The sequence below is a fragment of the Antedon bifida genome, chromosome 3 (genome assembly GCF_963402885.1).
Source record: "Antedon bifida chromosome 3, ecAntBifi1.1, whole genome shotgun sequence".
Classification (NCBI taxonomy): Eukaryota; Metazoa; Echinodermata; class Crinoidea; order Comatulida; family Antedonidae; genus Antedon; species Antedon bifida.
In genome coordinates, this window is record NC_136228.1 from 14,291,685 (window position 1) to 14,312,910 (window position 21,226).

At 32.0% G+C, this 21,226-nt stretch overlaps 1 protein-coding gene across 1 annotated transcript in view; it reads right to left on the bottom strand.

Annotated features, from left to right (window-relative positions):
* LOC144837109 (uncharacterized) overlaps window positions 1-21,226 on the bottom strand; it is a 104,081-nt gene that overhangs the window by 57,517 nt on the left and 25,338 nt on the right. The window lies entirely within an intron of this gene.

Sequence of the window (21,226 nt, forward strand, 5' to 3'; positions counted from 1 at the left end):
AACAAAATGGTGAAAAAATATTGTCTTATTTGCCAAATTGGCGAACATATTTCACCTCCGCCGGACGTGTAAAAAAGAAGCGTGCAACCAACCGTGAATCAATCACGTGATAACCGGAATACGCGATTATTAATTTTTGGGGGATCCAGGTTTAAATTAAATAAACACTTTGATTACACAGTGGTTGAGACTGGTTTTTAATAGTTATCACATTTTTAAACACCCTCATAATTAATTGACTCTACCAATGTTGATCTGCAGCAAAAGAACAACAGAATTGAACAGATCGTACATCGCACAAGGTTGTTGATGCGGTGTTTTTTGGTTTTACTGTACATAGGCTATGGGGCATGGCCTTCTATCGTTTCATTTCGTGATCTCCTATCGGAGGGGAGAATAAAATTGCTATGACAATTATAACAAAAATATAGATAACCTTAAACTGGCCGATCCCGCTTGTAAATGTTACGCGTCAACGAAATATGTTTGTTTTTATATGTATTTTATTGCGATATAGAAGATTTTTGTAGGTCAGTACAGGTCGCACAATTGACCAATCAAAAAATTTGTCTTTTAACTCATGGAGCTGTGAAACAGTAACTGTCATGTCCAATCCTTTAAATCTCTTTGAAAAAACACCTGTTTCTCTCTCTCTGACTTTATTTCTTTTTATCCTTCTTTCATTGTAGGCCTACTGTATATTTATATTTATAGGAATAAATGATAATTTATTTATTTCTATTTAGCTCTACATTTTGTATCGAGCACTTTCGCTTTCATGATCTGTGTTAATTTTACCACAAATTATATTTATATTTATATATATTTATTTTTTATATCTTGGTTAATTTTGTGTTTTTATAGTTTTTGTATTTACTGTTTGTATTGTTTGAGGGTCCCTAATGATCAGCTGATGCTGGATGGACCACCCTCATAAAATATTGTTGAAATAAAAAAAAAATTTTAAAAAATGGCCGATAATAAACTCGTAATTGACTGGATGGAGAAACAACCTGCTCTACACAGCATTCTTAAAAATTGTCATCCTGCTCAAAATGCAATGAAGGGGTTGCAAATGAAAAATGCTGTGTACCCTTAGGATTCTCTTGTACAGAATTATGCTCGTGCAAAAACTATAACAATTTTCAGATGTTTTTTAAATTGATGGAGAGGATAGCGATGATGAGGAAGAGGGAGATGAATTTGAGAAGGAAGAACTTTTTAGTATAGTTTAAGTGTAATTTATGGTTTAAAAATGTTCATTTTACTTGGTGTACATGGTTGTTATGTAATAGGCCTATAATATGTAAATTTAGATTAAAGTATTTTGTAACTTAACTATTTTGTAACTTAACTATTTTATAAACATAACGGATGAACCATGAGAAAATATAAAGTAAAGAACCCATGAGATGATAAGCAAAATTAAAACACAGGAGTATTATAAGAAACTTTGCTTTAATAATTTCATTTATTTGTTACTAATTGATTATAATTCTATGTTATGAATCCAATGAAAACAAAAAGTTGCAATAGGAGAGACAATATTAATAAATACTGTATTTTGTGACAGCATAGTCATGAATTATAAAGATTAAAAAATGCATCTTCCTTTCAGTGTGCTTAAATAAATATTAATTAAGGTTTACTAACAGATACATTTCTTACAAGGACTACAATATTACAATATTAATCTCAAAATTATGATAAAAATATTGCATGTTAAATGTGAAAGAAAGATATAAGTTATTCCAATGGAACTATAGTATTTGTAGAGGGCGCTATTTCTATGTATTTCTTTATGTTGAGAAATTCGATTTTTTTACACCTAAAATTACACTTATTGCGTAACTTTTGGAAGCGGGATCGGCTGAATTTGTGTTAACCTAATTATTAACTATAAACTGTGTGAATATCTTCCTCCCCCCCCGTTAGGAGATCACGAAATTCGTTTTCTAGGCCTCTTTTTGGCTCATGCCCCATAGATAGCCTAACAGTACTACGATCCGATTACGGACTTGTTAAATGATTTAAAAGGCATGGATTCGCCAAGCAAGTAGGCCTATATACGTTTAATAAAAATGTACCTAAGATTGTCGTAAGCTCTTTTGTTCAAACTTGTTATTTGTATAGCGATAATCCATCCGTTCCGGCATGCACACTAGGCTTCTAGCCGGACCTCTAGCCTCGATCGATCGATGTCGCTGGTGGGGAATTTCCCCGCGATAAGAAATCGGCGAAATATGGCTCATAAAACGGCCTACATTTTAATGTTATTTCTTTAATGCCAGTGTAATTACGTATGGATAAAACAATATGAAACTCAATATTTTTCATCTAGAATAATATGTTAACTTGCGTAATGTAGCATTAACACGGAAATAGTTTATTTCGATCTTAATTGTTTTTGCTGTTGGCTTTAAAAATGGTAGCTAGGGCTAGCCTAGGCATTTTTGCCTCAAAAAGCTAGGCCTACGTTTATTTAATAAACCTTTTTTAAACTTTTGTTGAAAAAATTATAGCTAGCGTGAGCCTAGGATGCTATGAAAAGTGTTTATAAAAGTCTTTTTGTATCAACTGTGTAAATTGTTTATTTACCCAAAACGACATTTCTTTGGTAGTCAATTTTGTATTTTTTTACTCCTTCTATTTACAAAATTAATTATCAATTATCATCAAATACATTTGAATTAACAATATAATACATTCCTATTGATACAGGTATATAATATACTTGAACTGTACAATTAAATCGTCAACTATTTTATAATACTCATTTCTTCTTTTGTACCGAGACTATAAACTGACATTAATAGAATTCTATATCATTAATTTTATGAATGGAATTAGACTGATTTTGATTTGAATTTTATAATCATCTGAACATTACCTTGTGAATCTGCCATTTCACTTTATTTACGCTGTCATCTGTAAGGAATAAATTGCATTAGATTAATTTCCATGTTTTTGTGTAACATATATAATAACCAAATTATGAAACAAATAGGAACATTTATTAAACATGTTTAAGAATTTGTAAGTAGGAATAATTCTTTTAAACTAAAGTTATTTGTCAAAGAAAGAGTAAGAAGAAAACCATAATTTAAATGAGCATAATCCATTTTGCTTCTATGATAGATGCTACCTTTACTTTTTCAAACATTAGGAGCGTACCACCGAAAGTTTGGGATTTGTCTGAATCAGAAAATATTTTCTGAATGATAGTTTTTACTTCATTTTACGGAAGGCCATGTTTATTTGGACATTTTTAAACACGTATCTGTAAATTTGTTAATAATAATAATAATAATAATAATAAGATTTATACAGCGCACATATCCACTAAAGTGCTCAAGGCGCTTGTGAAAAACCATGAAACATATAAACCTGTTAGTTTATATTTGGATATCTTTATATGTTATGTATTTCATTATATATTTTATTGTAAACTATACTTAAATTTATGCTATAAACAGTTAATTACCATAGGTTTCATAGCTTTATTAATATATTTGTTTACATGCGTTAACGGTGTATCATAATTTTGGTCACGCTTCGTCGCATTTGCAGTAAAAAAATATTACGACATGAGGTAGGTAACAATTTTGTATAAAAGTCTAATTTTCTTGTTAAATCCCAGATTTGGCACGACGTAACATCAAGGAATGATCTTTACAACAAATATTCTGAACATACTATGTGAATTTCATCATCAGCTTATGCCACAGTGAGGGTGATTTTTTACTGGACTATATGCCTTCCAACTGCATTTTACTGCATTGACTACAATAATATCATATATCAATAATGCATAATTCTACATTGACTTTCAAATGTCTCTTTTAAGCATAATTTGTACTATTATATGGTACGAATCATTGATCTCAAAATGACAATACAAAAACTGCCCTGGTTTAAACCAAAAAAGGAAATTGTTGAAACACAAACATTTATGATGAATACAAATTAAGAAACCTTGCAACAAACAATTCCCTTGAACCTCACAATAGCAGGGTGAGAATAATAATAATATATTCAATTTCTAATAACTGTAATCAATTAATGAATATTACTTATTATTATTATTATTATTATTATCAATTACTGATTTGAAAAAAAAATTTGAAGCTGCTGCTGTTATATATAAATAAATTGAGAAAAACTTTAAATTGTATTATTTAATTCTTATTTAAAACCACAATTTCCAAAATTCATTTCCATTTATCCACTATACTGTATAATAATAGTGTTGCTTAAACCACACTCAAAAATAAAACAAAGAAAATAATGAGAGTATTACTCCGTGATAATTACTAAGGAAATTCGGCCTAATATTGCAGACGTACGGACATGAAGATAATTAGGGTAATACACGGAAATACAAAACTATACGCAAAATTATGATTTTTGGCCTTAAATTATAGAACACTTCCGGCCGGCAAAATACAATCATTATGGACAAATCGACGATCCCCATATGACAGGATTTTGGCCTTCTTTCGTACCTCTCATGACGCACCACAAGCCACTACTCATTCAGAAATTCATTCTGCGCATGGTCAGAAAAATATCTACAAAAAAATATGTGCGCAGTCTGCCAATTTACAGATATTCTTTTCCAGCCCTGGACTTCTATATAACATTATATGGATATTGTATACGATGAAATGGGAAAAAACATTTAGTATGAAATTAAGGGTGTTGCCCGGGCCACTAGGACAACAACCCTGCATCCGTCCCTGTCATCTATTAATTTACAGCATATGTTTTGCCTAAATGTACTTGTTTGTTTTCATTTTGATTCTATGGGCCTGTTTCTGCTGAGCAGAAATAATCGATTATTAACCGTTTATTTTTTTAATCGATTATTTTTGGGCAGCAGAAACGGTGCAAAATAAAATAACCGATTAAAAATAACCGATTAAAAACACTCAATCCATTGCGTGTTTTAATCGATTATTTCTTGTTTTAACCGATTATTGCGGAGCAGTTTTTGCAACACAAATAGCGATTATTGACCCCACTTTGACCTCTAGAGTATGGCAACCCTCATTCACAAAGCATGCTGTTTATTTGCGCGATAGACGACGATCAGCGATGTGGACCGACCGAATAACAATCAAATGTTAAACATTTGATTTTTATTATTTTGTGGGGGAGAATTATACCAAGAGACTCCAAGATTCTGCGTTACAAGTACACCGTTACATTCCACCAGTCCAGGCTAACGATGTTTTGCATGTCCTTTTTTAGGCCTGTTGTTTCGGTAGAAATATATAGCCTAGCTAGACCCTACAGTAGAACCAACGCCAAACGGTGAAACAAACTTTTCTCGCCGACGTGCCCTTATTAATATAACATCATTATTCTGTTGTATGTGGTACGGTAGTAGGCCTAGTTTACTAGATGTTTATTTTACAAATAATATAGCTTTACGAGTTCAATTTTTAATCCTACATGTGAGAGTTTTAGGCAGCGATAGGATGTAAACAAACCAACTCTCATCGGCCTTCCATAACTGTGCTGTGGGTATGGATGACGTGATTTTTAAAAAGCGCTTACCAGATAACCGATTAACGTCGGAGAACATTTTCAGTTGCAACACGATCATTTCTGTGGTTTGTGGTACTTAGAAAAAATCGATTATTTTTATTTTTTCAGCAGAAACAGGCCCTATAAGGAATGTTTATAAGTTGAATGGGGAGAATATTTGACTGTTCTATTCAATGAGGCAGAGCCTAGTTAAAGAAAGGCTTTAAAAAAAAAAAAAACATTTACAAGTCTAGCACACCACCCAAAATTCTCAAAATGTTAACAAAAGTTGATCATGCCATAGTCACTGGAATTGGATTAAATAATGCATGAACACGTTATATGAAATACAGCCAATCAAATGGTAAGGATACACTTAGTAGCTAGCATATGTAGTCTGAGCATATGAAATCAAAATAACTAGACTTTACTTAAAATATGAATAACTTTTCCCTCCGACAAAAATCTGACCTTCCATTTGGAAATAAACCACTAAACAAAAGTATTACATTTTTACTGGCTGGCTACTGGTGTAATTCTCATAACAAATGACCATTTTTATAACTCAAATTACTGTACGCCTTTTATGAAATATTAAAAAAAAAATAATATAAAACTCACAATACTATTGAACAACAGAATTGTTGGTAACCATAAAGTTACTCTGCAGGATTACGCATCTCTGGAAACGGTCCTCCATCTACTGGTCCGTCGGTCCGACTGCGCATCAACAGACGCTACTTAACTACAAGGTGTTTATTGTCATGCAAATTACCAACACACCTTTCACTGTTTTGTGTGTCACATGACTTCCTAATCAGTCTTGTATGGTAGCCTATTTAATGGAAAATATAAGTCTTGTTTACCTATCTATCGTTTGCAAACTTCATATAAACAAAGATAGTGTTAGGAAGATATCATAAATCCTATTCGACCAATGCAAACGAACGTGAGACATTATGGGCGGAGCCAGAGCCACAAAATTAAAGAGTTACGACATTGGGTTAAGTCATGTCATATACAGATGAAATTATGTCATAATTATCTCCATTAACGCATGAAAAGTATAGGAGCAACAAAATACTTTAAATGTTTTCTTATATTTTTAAAAATGTATTTGCATATTTGACGGTAAATTATTGATGTGCAAAGTGTACAGAAGTACTTGCGGCAAAGAATAATTGCATGCGCGTGCGCTAGTACATTATAAAGTTTGATTTATTGATTTTGGAATAAAACATCCCAACTAACTATGTAATATTTTTTAATTAATAATTCAGCATGCGAATTCTTTGACACAAAAATGGCTTCTAATCATTCAATGTTGTAACTCTTTATATATCTCTGAGCTGAGCCATTTACAGTACTCAATTTAAAGGACGCCTTGCACGTTGAGTAGGTAAATGTAAAGTAATTCTATGAGAAATAGGATAACATGTAGAATTACAACTGTAAAATAAAGATTCACAAATTACCAATAATAATATAATGTTAGCTTTATAAAAAAAAGTGCAAATTAATAATATTTTGTGCTTTGGGGTAATAATGTGTATTTTGATTACCAGAAATTGTTTAGGTATAAAACACAATTTATATTAAGGCTAATTAGGAGGCTCTGGTTGTTTAGTAGAGGCTACTATGGCATTTTATGTTGTGATAATAGTATTTATAATATTATTTATAGACTTACTGATACTGGTTAATTATTGAAAAATGATATCTGTGGGGAGGCATCTTACTTCACATCACATTAATATAATTTTTTTATTTATCATACATTGGTATGGAGAATAGACTAAGCTATATTTAATGTATCACATTATTATAAATTATTAATTTAAAAGATCATAAATTGCATAATGAAACAAAAACCACTAAATGTATTTATTGTGAGCAGTTTTATACAAAATATTTAAAAAATAACAATTATGGATAAAAAATGGATATTACAATAAGAACTGAACTTTAATTTTAAATTGGTAAATTTATTATGAGATAAACAATTCTTTATTTAATAATGATATCATTTATTGTTCATTAATTATAAAAACCAAAAAGTGTCATTTCGCACTGCCATTTTAGTATGAATCTTCAATATACATACAAAACATCTCTTTCATGTGGAGGTCCGAAATTAGAAAAATTAAATAGTGGTAGACTTTATAAGAGCATGGCTAAAGAGGACATTTTAAAATTTTGAGTTGGGGTCTAGGCTTCTTTTCCCAGTCTATTATTACCCCTCCCCTCTAAATCCTAGATCTACTCCTGGTGTATTTCTACTAAAATGAGTGTGACATTATGTTATGCAGGTATTAGACAAACTTACTGATTCAACAAATTTTTACAATCTGCTGTCATGTGAAATATAAAGCATTATAACTACAGAAATAAATATTAAACAAAAAAATAAATGTTTTGTGAAAATATATGTTGTCTTTGTTCTACTACTGTACAATACCCCACACAAATACCCTGACTAACAGCCCTGGCGAAGCAGTGCATTTTAGTCTATTAATAAATGGATCATAAAGTAAGGTAGTACAATACCCCACACAAATACCCTGACTAACAGCCCTGGGGAAGCAGTGCATTTTAGTCTATTAATAAATGGATCATAAAGTAAGGTAGTACAATACCCCACACAAATACCCTGACTAACAGCCCTGGGGAAGCAGTGCATTTTAGTCTATTAATAAATGGATCATAAAGTAAGGTAGTACAATACCCCACACAAATACCCTGACTAACAGCCCTGGGGAAGCAGTGCATTTTAGTCTATTAATAAATGGATCATAAAGTAAGGTAGTACAATACCCCTCACAAATACCCTGGCTAACAGCCCTGGGGAAGCAGTGCATTCTAGTATCTATATATAAATTATGGTTAATTCTGACATAGGCGAGCACAATGCAAAAACTTCGGTACAAATCCGCCTTGGATACCTACCTTATCTATCTCAGATGTACCGCGAAACGTAGATTTGATAACATTAGTTTTCACATCGACGCTATTGTTCCACTTTTGTCTTTTACAACGACAAAATTTAGCGTTACCTATCGAAATTTGTGGATATCACAGGGTTATTTTCACACACTCGCGCTGTTGTTCAACTGGCTTCCGGGTTCGTCACTTCCAGCAAAATGGCCGTTGGTGGCGCCATTCAATATTAAATAAAAAAATATTTTAGTGGTTCAACGTATCGTGAACTACTGAAATTAATTTGTTTTAGATATTCAACTAATCAATTATTTTGATTAAAGGCATTTACTTTACGTGAACTACAATTTGTTTTAGTAATTTAACTTTTATTGAAGGCCTTTACTTTTATGTGAACTACAATGTGATTTTAGTGATCGAGAACTACAATTTGTTTTAGTAATTTCACTATTATTGAAGGCCTTTATTACTTTTACGTGAACTACAATGTGATTTTAGTGATTCAACTGAATCGTGAACTACAATTTATTTGTTTCAGATTTTTAGATATTCAAATATCAATTATAAAGGCCTTTACTTTACGTGAAATACAATTTGTTTTAGTAATTTAACTAATTATTTATGCTATTTATTAATCATTTTATCAAATTTAGGTGCGATTCAATGCTACTATTATAGTAACATTGAATCGCACCTAAATTTGATAAAATGATTAATAAATAGCATAACAGCATAGGAGGCCAGGCCGATTATTTCTGTTGCTTTCTCTATTTATATTTATAAAGTGTCTACTACGACCGAAATATAAGTAGGCTACGAAAGTTGTTATTTGATAATTTTGTTCCAAAATTAACAAGATGCTGTTGTCATGATATATTGTGATACAAATGTTAAAGCCCCACTCACTGTCACCCACTTTGATATATGCTTTTGGTCTCTAGGTACGGTCACGTTACAGAGACTGTTTCAGTGATTGATGACCCCTATTAACGGTTTCCTCCTGTGTGTAAAGTTCAGATAATATATATAATAATATAATATGTCTATTATTATATTAATATTATATATTATATATATTACTGTTCTTTACAATTATATTATTTGCATTAATACCAATTGTTGAAAGTTTTTACATCATCACAGAGAGAATTAATGTACATTTTGTTTACAAATAAATAAATCTATTGAGTAACTTTTCCCCTTACGTTCCTAACCACCGATTGCTGTCAAGTGTCCATACATCATTAATCGGGCAGGGGACGTAATCAATCATAATTGGTATACATTTCGCATCTTACCAAACTTATTTTCAGTACAGGTTCAAATCTCACACACACATTCGGCGGAAGACCGAATAATAATAATTAGCCTATATTGTTCTCTATTCGTACATTTTTTAAACTCTAATTTGCTATATTACCCTGGAAGCGATATGTTTGGCGTACCTAATTTATGGACCACCATGAAACATCACAAAATAAACATACATTACTCATCAGTCATATGCATAGGTGTCACCCGGGCATCAATTTCCAGAGGCGTTGGTCATGTTTTCGAGGACCATTCGAGTACACCCACTAGAGGGTGCGCGAGCGAAGCGAGCGAACCCTCTAGTATTAATAAATAGATCATAAAGTAATAACCAAACATTTCTATAACCATGTACATGTTTCAAACAATCAGATGATTTTTACTTTATCTTTTGTTTAAATACAAAGTTAATATTAAACTGATGATAATGATTTTGATAGGATTTGTTTGCCTGTATCTAGGGGCAACAGGCAAACAGTAAACACACAACAGTCATTGACAATAATCAGGTCCCTTGTTTTTCTCTATGTACCGTATATTTCGGTGTATAAGTCGCACTTTTCACATGCAAATTTGACCTCTAAATTAAGGGTCCGTCTTATACACCGAACATAAATGCCTCACCACACAGATTGTACATAATCGTCACCTTGTTGGCGCGGCTAGCCTAGGCCTGAGTAGGCTAGGCCTACAGTGGGCTAGCTACAGTGTACTAACGTAACGGCAACCTGCTTCTGCCTAGTTTTCAAGGCAGGATTTTTAGCGTGATGTTATACTAAATATGATGAAAAGATTTGTTCATTATAGAGCTGTTTTTGGCGCTCTGATAAAATTTCATTTGTAAACGTTTACGATTGGAATGTATTTATTTATAGTTATACGCACGATCGCCGACCACCGTACCTCTAGCCTAGCGCAAGCCCTTCTTGGCAATTGCGGTTTGCTGCAGCACGTCGCTGAGAGTGAGGCATACATATATTGTATTTGTCTTGAGGTATTGCCTGTTAAAGAATAGCACTAGCTATTCCATTTTACTGTGGTTAATTGCGGTCAAATTTATAATAAATATTGAAAAACTGCAGGTACAGTATATACAAATGATTTCCTGATTGCAGCCCTCTATATATTTTATTCCATGGATTTTTAACTGTATTCAAAGATACTATTTGCTGTATATTGTAGAAACATACTGTAAAGTTTGTTTTTTTTCTCTTTCGTGTTTTCTTTCACAGTTCTACTTTGATAAATTACGGTGTACTTTTGTAGTATGATTTAAGGTTTTATTTCAATTGCCATATACAATTAATAAGAAATAACACTAGGTCAAAAGATGGAGATATAAATTAATAAATATCAAGGGAATTTTCCATCGAGGGTATTAAAAAGAAAATACCCGGCACGGGTCATACTATACTGGATAATTTTTTAAAAGCATAACATGGCACAGGCGTACATGCATAGGCTATAAAAGTGTTTAAATTTCATATAAATATTATTTTGATGATTTGCATCTCTAAGTATGATTATTAAGAATGTCAATTTAAGTTTCATCTTACTCAATGACAGATTCATCTGTTTAGCATGCTCTTTTTACTGCTCTAATTTTGTTCCAATTTTGGGTTGGGCGTGATCGGACACGAAGTATTTACAGCTCCCACCCCTTAGTGGCGGCTTGCGACGGAAACAAATTTAGTTCACTGGCACTCCTATGGCCGGAAATATTACTCTCGCACGTAAAATTCATGATGAACCTTTTGTATTCCGGTACGGTAAGCGATGCAAATATTATTAGATTGTTTGTTACTCTTTTTTTGTTAATCTATAATTCAACGTTTTTCAGCATGCTGATTCTTGAAAATATTTTATTAAAAAACATTTTTTGGAGTGTAAAAATTGAACTGATCCATCAACCAATAGCAAGAAAATTGGGTTATATCATGTGTAATATTGCGATCATGACAAACGCATGGTTATAGGCCCATCCTCGTCACGGCGAGTGACCACGGACACATTAATTGTAACTTTCCTCTGATATTACGTATTTTATTGATGTGTGGTGTAATAATATAAATAGGCCTACTCGTATAATGTTCTATACTTTTAAAATATACCAATTAATTTGAATGCATTTTCCTCTCAAATTGTGATAAAAAATATTAACGCATCGTATTATAGGCCTACTTAGGTTTAAACGCGTGTTTCATTAAAAAACACTTGAAATGCGGCTGTCCCGAACGATGCGAGACGGTTGGTAACTATGGACCACATAAATAATTTTAAGTAGCCCTACAATTTGTTTGTTGGAATTAATGTTATCGATTAATTACAAAACTATTGAATATTATGTAATGTCGTACCTTATACCGCCAAACCAAAAATTTGGTGCTGAGAGATTTTTTTGTCTTATCTTACACTTTGATAGCATGTGTTATTGGTGGTACAATTCAGAATAGAATAGGACAGGCTGTTTAGCGTTAAACCCGGCCGATGTAAAATAAAAATCGGATAAAGTTAATTTTCAGTCGAGCGTTTCTTTGGTAAGTTGCTGATGCTCTAAATGTCGTCAAATTCACTAACACACGCTCTAAAGGTACTTTTTCACCGGTTGGTCTCTTCCCCTCACGCCGCTCCTTTTGTATATTCTTATTGATGATATAATTCTGCTTATGCCATATTTTTCTAATCTATTTTTAAATGTGCCTGTAAAAATCCTAATAATAAATATGAACCTCTAACCACTGAAATTTTATAAAAGACTTACTTAGGGTTAAAATTCAATTAGTAAACAATATGCATACATACATAGTAGATTAATAAAATTTACAGCTTGCCCAGCTTGTTTAAATGGACCCGCACTCAAGGTTACAAAATGGGGATTTGAATTGAATGCTACCCAGGTAAAAATTCCAGTTGAGACCAGTTGGAAATTTCAATTGGTCGACTGGTTTTCCAACTGGTCAACTAGTTTTTTTTTTTTTTAAACACAACTGGTCCAATTGGTTTTTTTCAAATGGGCAACTTTTTTAACTATTTTTTTCCAAGGAACCAAAGGGAGGAGGTTGGCCGGGTGTGGGAGTGGGAGAGAGGACCCAGGGGATTCTGCTTATGCCATATTTTTCTAATCTATTTTTAAATGTGCCTGTAAAAATCCTAATAATAAATATGAACCTCTAACCACTGAAATTTTATAAAAGACTTACTTAGGGTTAAAATTCAATTAGTAAACAATATGCATACATACATAGTAGATTAATAAAATTTACAGCTTGCCCAGCTTGTTTAAATGGACCCGCACTCAAGGTTACAAAATGGGGATTTGAATTGAATGCTACCCAGGTAAAAATTCCAGTTGAGACCAGTTGGAAATTTCAATTGGTCCAACTGGTTTTCAACTGGTCCAACTGGTTTTCAACTGGTTCAACTGGTTTTCCAACTGGTCAACTGGTTTTTTTCAACTGGTCAACTGGTTTTTCAACTGGTCAACTGGTTTTTCCAACTGGTCAACTGGTGTTCCCAACAGGCCAACTGGTTTTCCAACTGGTCAACTGGTTTTCCAACTGGTCGACTGGTTTTCCAACTGGTCAACTAGTTTGTTTTTTTTTAAAACACAACTGGTCCAATTGGTTTTTTTCAAATGGGCAACTTTTTTAACTATTTTTTTCCAAGGAACCAAAGGGAGAAGGAGGTTGGCCGGGTGTGGGAGTGGGAGAGAGGACCCAGGGGAGAGGTGGTTCTGGGGTGAGGTGACTGAAAAAGAAGCATGGTCCGTCATTACAATTAAAAATATAATAAATAAAATTTTGGATCCAAAATTTTTTTTATTTGTTATTTATAATCCTATATTATTGCAACAAACAATCAAAATTAAATCAAATAAAATACTGCATAGAATATTTTTTAAATAATGGACCATAGACGTAACGAGCATGCGCCGTAGGCCGGCAGACCGTAAACAACTAATCAGAAACCTGCAAGCCAACGGCCAAAATAACGGCTTCCTTTGTTGTGTGACAGCAGTAGTCTCGGCGGCAAAATTGGCGATCACATAGCACAGGAGTTGATAATGAAATCAAGCCTAGGCCTAGGCAGGGTTTTGGTTTTTAACTAAAAAACACGCTCTCAGGGAAAAATCACAGAAATTGCATAAGTGTACCTTTAAATTTATTTATAAAGTAAAGTCAAACAAGATAAAATCAGGTCTATTTAAGCAATTGAATGCTGTTTAATTAAAAAACTCGCTCTCAAGGAAAATCACAGAAATTACGTAACTGTACCTTTAAATTTATTTTTATTGAATGAAATTATTAGTGTTCATCACATGGAACTAAAGTAAACTCAAACAAGAAAAAATCAGGTCTATTTAAGCAATTGAATGCTGTTTAATTAAAAAACTCGCTCTCAAGAAAAATCACAGAAATTACGTAACTGTACCTTTAAATTTATTTTTATTAAATGAAATTATTAGTGTTCATCACATGGAACTAAGTAAACTCAAACAAGAAAAAATCAGGTCTATTTAAGCAATTGAATGCTGTTTAATTAAAAAACTCGCTCTCAAGGAAAATCACAGAAATTACGTAACTGTACCTTTAAATTTATTTTTATTGAATGAAATTATTAGTGTTCATCACATGGAACTAAAGTAAACTCAAACAAGAAAAAATCAGGTCTATTTAAGCAATTGAATGCTGTTTAATTAAAAAACTCGCTCTCAAGGAAAATCACAGAAATTACGTAACTGTACCTTTAAATTTATTTTTATTGAATGAAATTATTAGTGTTCATCACATGGAACTAAAGTAAACTCAAACAAGAAAAATTCAGGTCTATTTAAGCAATTGAATGCTGTTTAATTAAAAAAGTCGCTCTCAAGGAAAATCACAGAAATTACGTAACTGTACCTTTAAATTTAATTTTATTGAATGAAATTATTAGTGTTCATCACATGGAACTAAAGTAAACTCAAACAAGAAAAAAATCAGGTCTATTTAAGCAATTCAATGCTGTTTAATTAAAAAACTTGCTCTCAAGGAAAATCTCAGAAATTACGTAACTGTACCTTTAAATTTATTTTTATTGAATGAAATTATTAGTGTTCATCACATGGAACTAAAGTAAAGTTAAACAAGATAAAATCAGGTCTATTTAAGCAATTGAATGCTGTTTAATTAAAAAACTCGCTCTCAAGGAAAATCTCAGAAATTACGTAACTGTACCTTTAAATTTATTTTTATTGAATGAAATTATTAGTGTTCATCACATGGTACTAAACTAAACTCAAACAAGAACAAATCAGGTCTATTTAAGCAATTGAATGCTGTTTAATTAAAAAACTCGCTCTCAAGAAAAATCACAGAAATTCCGTAACTGTACCTTTAAATTTATTTTTATTAAATGAAATTATTAGTGTTCATCACATGGAACTAAGTAAACTCAAACAAGAAAAAATCAGGTCTATTTAAGCAATTGAATGCTGTTTAATTAAAAAACTCGCTCTCAAGGAAAATCACAGAAATTACGTAACTGTACCTTTAAATTTACTTTTATTGAATGAAATTATTAGTGTTCATCACATGGAACTAAAGTAAAGTTAAACAAGATAAAATCAGGTCTATTTAAGCAATTGAATGCTGTTTAATTAAAAAACTCGCTCTCAAGGAAAATCTCAGAAATTACGTAACTGTACCTTTAAATTTTTTTGTTATTGAATGAAATTATTAGTGTTCATCACATGGAACTAAAGTAAACTCAAACAAGAACAAATCAGGTCTATTTAAGCAATTGAATGCTGTTTAATTAAAAAACTCGCTCTCAAGGAAAATCACAGAAATTACGTAACTGTACCTTTAAATTTATTTTTATTGAATGAAATTATTAGTGTTCATCACATGGAACTAAAGTAAACTCAAACAAGAAAAAATCAGGTATATTTAAGCAATTGAATGCTGTTTAATTAAAAAACTCGCGCTCATGGAAAATCACAGAAATTACGTAACTGTACCTTTAAATTTATTTTTATTGAATGAAATTATTAATGTTCATCACATGAAACTAAAGTAAACTCAAACAAGAACAACTCAGGTCTATTTAAGCAATTGAATGCTGTTTAATTAAAAAACTCGCTCTCAAGGAAAATCACAGAAATTACGTAACTGTACCTTTAAATTTATTTTTATTGAATGAAATTATTAGTGTTCATCACATAGAACTAAAGTAAAGTTAAACAAGAAAAAATCATGTCTATTTAAGCAATTGAATGCTGTTTAATTAAAAAACTCGCTCTCAAGGAAAATCTCAGAAATTACGTAACTGTACCTTTAAATTTATTTTTATTGAATGAAATTATTAGTGTTCATCACATGGAACTAAAGTAAACTCAAACAAGAAAAAATCAGGTCTATTTAAGCAATTGAATGCTGTTTAATTAAAAAACTCGCTCTCTCTAGTGTTCATCACATGGAACTAGCCCACACACGTGCGTGTGTTACACACACGGTCATGCACTCGATGTTGCGGGCGCGAAACTCATGAATAACAAGTTAGAAAGAACTTGTTGAGGCTGGGCGCGACCGAGCCTAGGTAAGAAAAACCTAAATAAAGACTCCGTTGTAGATATAACAAAATATATTATTACAATAATATTGATTACAATTTAAAAAAACATTGTTTTGATGAAATATAAAGTGCGTCTTATACATCGACGATATAAAAAATACCGATATTTTACTCACAGGTGCGACTTATACACCGAAATATACGGTAAGCTTGTTGACAATCTGCATATCTTTTTCCTCAAGTATACAAACTGGCTAAAAAGATTCTGAGATGAAAGACTATTCCTAATCAACTCCTAATAAACAATTACTTTTTTTCAGAAAAATCTCAGACAAAAAAATTGTTTTAGCTATGAAATTGTCAAAAAATGAGTGTGTTATCTAGAGCAAAATTAGTAAACACATAATTTATCTTCTTTTAGTTCTCAAGATTCATATTTTTCTATTTTTTACTCAAAATAGGTTTTGTTCCTACAATGAAGAAATTTCTTTAAAGAAAATGTGATGAGGGTGTTTCTCAACGTAGCCATAGTGCCTAAGCCTTTGCACTTTATTTTCTTCTAAACTTGTGTAGTTTGTACTTTCTAATTCCCCAAAAGTATTTAGGCTATAAAGATTTCCCATAAAAATTTGGTTTTTTAGTGTCCAAACATAATACCACATACTGTATTCTAAAAGTGACCTAATCTTTTACTTTGCTGTTGACTAGCTAGATTTCTAGTTTATAAACAATTATATTTTTTAGCCAAATCACTCTGTAACTTTTATTTTTTTTCAAATTCATTTGTTTAAGTAGGTTTCCAGTCATATCATTAACTAATTGGTTTCAATGACATTTTATGCATTTGCTGCAATTGTGTCATCCTTTACTGATACAAGTCCTCACACACTAAGTGGGCGTATTCACAATACCTTAATTTAGTCTTATGTGGTATCCCATGTTAGATCTGGTTAATTGCGCTCTCTTCTTTGGGTTTCATGAGTCACTGAGGGCCTGTTTCTGCTGAGCAAAAATAATTGATTATTAACCAATTATTTTTTTAATCGATTATTTTTGGGCAGCAGAAACGGTGCAAAATGAAATAACCGATTAAAAACACTCAATCCATTGCATGTTTTAACCGATTATTTCTTATTTTAACCGATTATTGCGAAGCAGTTTTGAGCTGCAACACAAATAGCGATTATTGACCACACTTTGACCTCTAGAGTATGGCAACCCTCACTCACAAAGCATGCTGTTTATTTGCACGATCGTAAAAACAACGATGTGGACAGATGAGATAACATTTGATTACTATTTTGTGGGGAGAATTATATCGAGAGACTCCAGGATTTTGCATTTACAAGTACACCGTTACATCCCTCCCAGTCCTGGCTAACATGATTTGCATGTCCTTTTTTAGGCCTGTTGTTTTCGGTAGAAATTATAGCCCAGACTGGGCTAGGCTAGGCAGAGTAGAACCAACAATGAAACGAACTTTCTCTCCGAAGTGCCCTTTTAATTAATAATACATCATTATTCTGTTGTATGTGGTACGGTAGTAGGCCTAGATGTTTATTTTACAAATAATATAGCTTTACGTAAGAGTTCAATTTTTAATCATACATGTGAGAGTTTTAGGCAGCGATAGGATGTAAACAAACCAACTCTCATCGGCCTTCCATAACTTGAACTGCGTTGTGGGTATGGATGACGTGATTTTTAAAAAGCGATTACCAGATAACCGATTAACGTTGGAGAACATTTTCAGTTGCAACGGGGTCAATTCTGTGGTTTGTGGTACTTAGGAAAAATTGATTATTTTTATTTTTTCAGCAGAAACAGACCTTAATTTGTCAAAATTGGTCTTATATTTGAAATTTTATTTTTGATTAATCTTCTTTTGGGCTACAGGGACCTCTGGTAATTTGTTATCTCACATTTGATCTGGTCTGGTTCAGGGGGCTACACACAGTCATAAGACTTCAGCAAACATTTATTATCTTTATAATCTAATTATATTTTTTATTTTTTGTACATATTGCTCTGGTTGGAAAGTTTATATGATAAAAAGTTCATTATAACATTTATACAGAAAACCAGGGTAGAAATTGTATTAATGATTTGTTTGAGTTCCTGTTATACAATTTGTTCTATGATAAAAAGTCAATTATAACATTTATACAGAAAACCAGGGTAGAAATTGTATTAATGATTTGCTTGTTTTGTTTATTGAGTTCCTGTTATACAATTTGTTATCAGATAATCTTAAACCACAGATTTAATATTAACATTGTATTCTAACGTTTAACAAAGATAATAAATAGAACACACAGCAGTTTATAACTCTCTGTACTATTACCATTTTGGTTATATTTACACAGAGTGATAATAAAATGAACTTAAGTCAATACTCTGTCATTGTACACTACTATTACCAAAGTGATAATGAATAGGATGAACTAGTGAGTGGGTTAACCATGGCACTACCTAACCCTAGTTCAAAATGATCAAAAGCATGGCATAGCAGATAGATTGTTTTTGACTTGTTTTCACGAAGGATAGTTTAATAATATATCTATTTAACTTGTTTCTAGTAGAAAAAATTAATATTAATCAAATGTAACATTTATATCATAAATAAATTACTTACCGGGCATAGATTATTACGCAGCAAAGAATAGACCATGCTGAGTAACGCTGGGTAGATGTTTGTTGTTGTGGTTCGGTCTTTCTTTGTGAACTAATTTAATAATTTTCTGTAGAAGTGAATGTACCCATAGTTTGTTATTAAATATGTTTTATTAAATGTTTTATTTATTTATTTTTATTTCAACAATATTTTATGAGGGTGGTCCATCCAGCCGAAGCTGACCATTAGGGACCCTCACAAAAATACAATATGACGATGTAGCAATATAAATTAAATTAAAAGAAATCAAATTTAAATATACAGTAGAACCTCTGTTTTACGTTCCCTGAATTTTATGTACGCTTAAAATGACCGATGACATCATCATTTTCTTACATTGAGGGCGCAATTTAACAACAAGCACAAAGCCATGGCTGTGTGAGGAACTCTGCTGTGTGAGAGACAAGCTACACATGTGCATTCTACCTAAAGCAGTGTTGTTTTTATTGAAAATACAAGAACATTGATATTTTATTTATAACACTTTATTTAAACATCGCACAGCCTGTATATACTGTACTTTTCTAGTTAGGCCTCACATCTTGCTAGGCAATGAATAAGACGATCGGGCCCAAAACATTCTCGGAAAATTTTAAAAAATCATTATTCGATTTGAAGTCAGAAAAATATGTATTACCGAATCAGGTTTCACGCATGTGCTACTAATTTTGTCGCGAGAGAGAAGTCAAGTTATATCACAATGTATAGAGCAAAAATTAAATACGGGAATACATACAACACAATAATAACAATTAAAATCAATCACATTTAATTTATTCATAAATCGAGATTATTTGGTAAGAAATTCTTAAAACCAGCAGTAGTAGGGATACCGAGAGCTGACTCCATTTTCATTACCACGATTAAACAGCGCGCACGTTACTATGCGCGCAATGTCATTGACGCGGTGTTTTTTTACTTTGGTAAACACTTTTTATTAGGTAATTATTCTGAAAATAAATTATTCATGAAAATATCTTTTTGAGTAAATATTTATTTACCTATTATTCTATAAGATCAAGTATTTTTTATTTCCATTTCATTCAACCAAAAATGTGAATAGAGTGGTTAAAAGATCGTTATCGCCTAGCGCGTATAGCTTTTGTTTACTACGAAACCCTCGGAAGGCTCAATGACCTACCATTTTCAACCTTATTTTTGTAGTTGAGCCTCTTATGACCTCAAAATGTTTTTTATTCCTACACCAAGTTAATATAGTTCCACATACCATGTGCTTGTTACTAAGAAAAATATTAATTTTAAGTGCTAAAAAAACAGTTTTATCCCGATATGAGGCCTTTATGATTCGAATATTTCATAGTAACAACCCATATACCATGAAAAATATTCGTTTTGTCCATTTTTTAAATAATTTTTGGAAAATTCCGAGGGGCTCAACTACAAAAACGCCATTTTGTGGTATGATGTCATTGCAAGCCAATCAAACCTCTGCATTAGACCTCACCGCAGGTCTCACGGTTGAACGATTTTGGATTCTCGCCCTTTGTTTGGTTGACACGAATCAACACACAGCGGAATAGTTTTCTCGCAAGCGCCGTGAAGTCACATGGTCTAAGGCCTGTCCAATTACACGTGAAAATAATGCATTGAAATTCTTCGAATGAGGTTAAATTAACACTTTTTTTTATATAATAAATAAGTAATATCATATTTTATTGAATTTTACAATGTTGATATACAAATTATATTACTTAAAACCGTGATTTTATTTAATTATTTTTACGAAAAATGACTAGTTCATACAATTGTCGACTGTGGGCGCAATTTGTTTACATCGTTCGTGGCTAAAAACGATCATTTTCGACGATGTTTTAAACCCTATATTTCGAAAACTACAAACAAGTCATATTTTCATAATTCTTTCTTTATTATAATATTGATACAAAATACTAACAGGCAATGTATAATTTGTTTGAAAAATATTAACTTTTAATTTTACATCGTTATCCCTAGCAGTAGTCTTAATTAGGGGAAAATTTTGATAAAATCAGAAAAATCTAATTAACCTATTTAATTAAAATCTTAATTTACGCAAGAAAAGCATGTTGACACCTAAGCTCTAGGAATGAAATGTGGGACATTATTTTGTATAACACAAAAGACTATCGGACAAACTGGTAAGACTTGGGACCAACATGGTTCTGAAAATACTGGACGATCGGGACCAACTGGTAAGACGCAAAATGTGGGCACGAT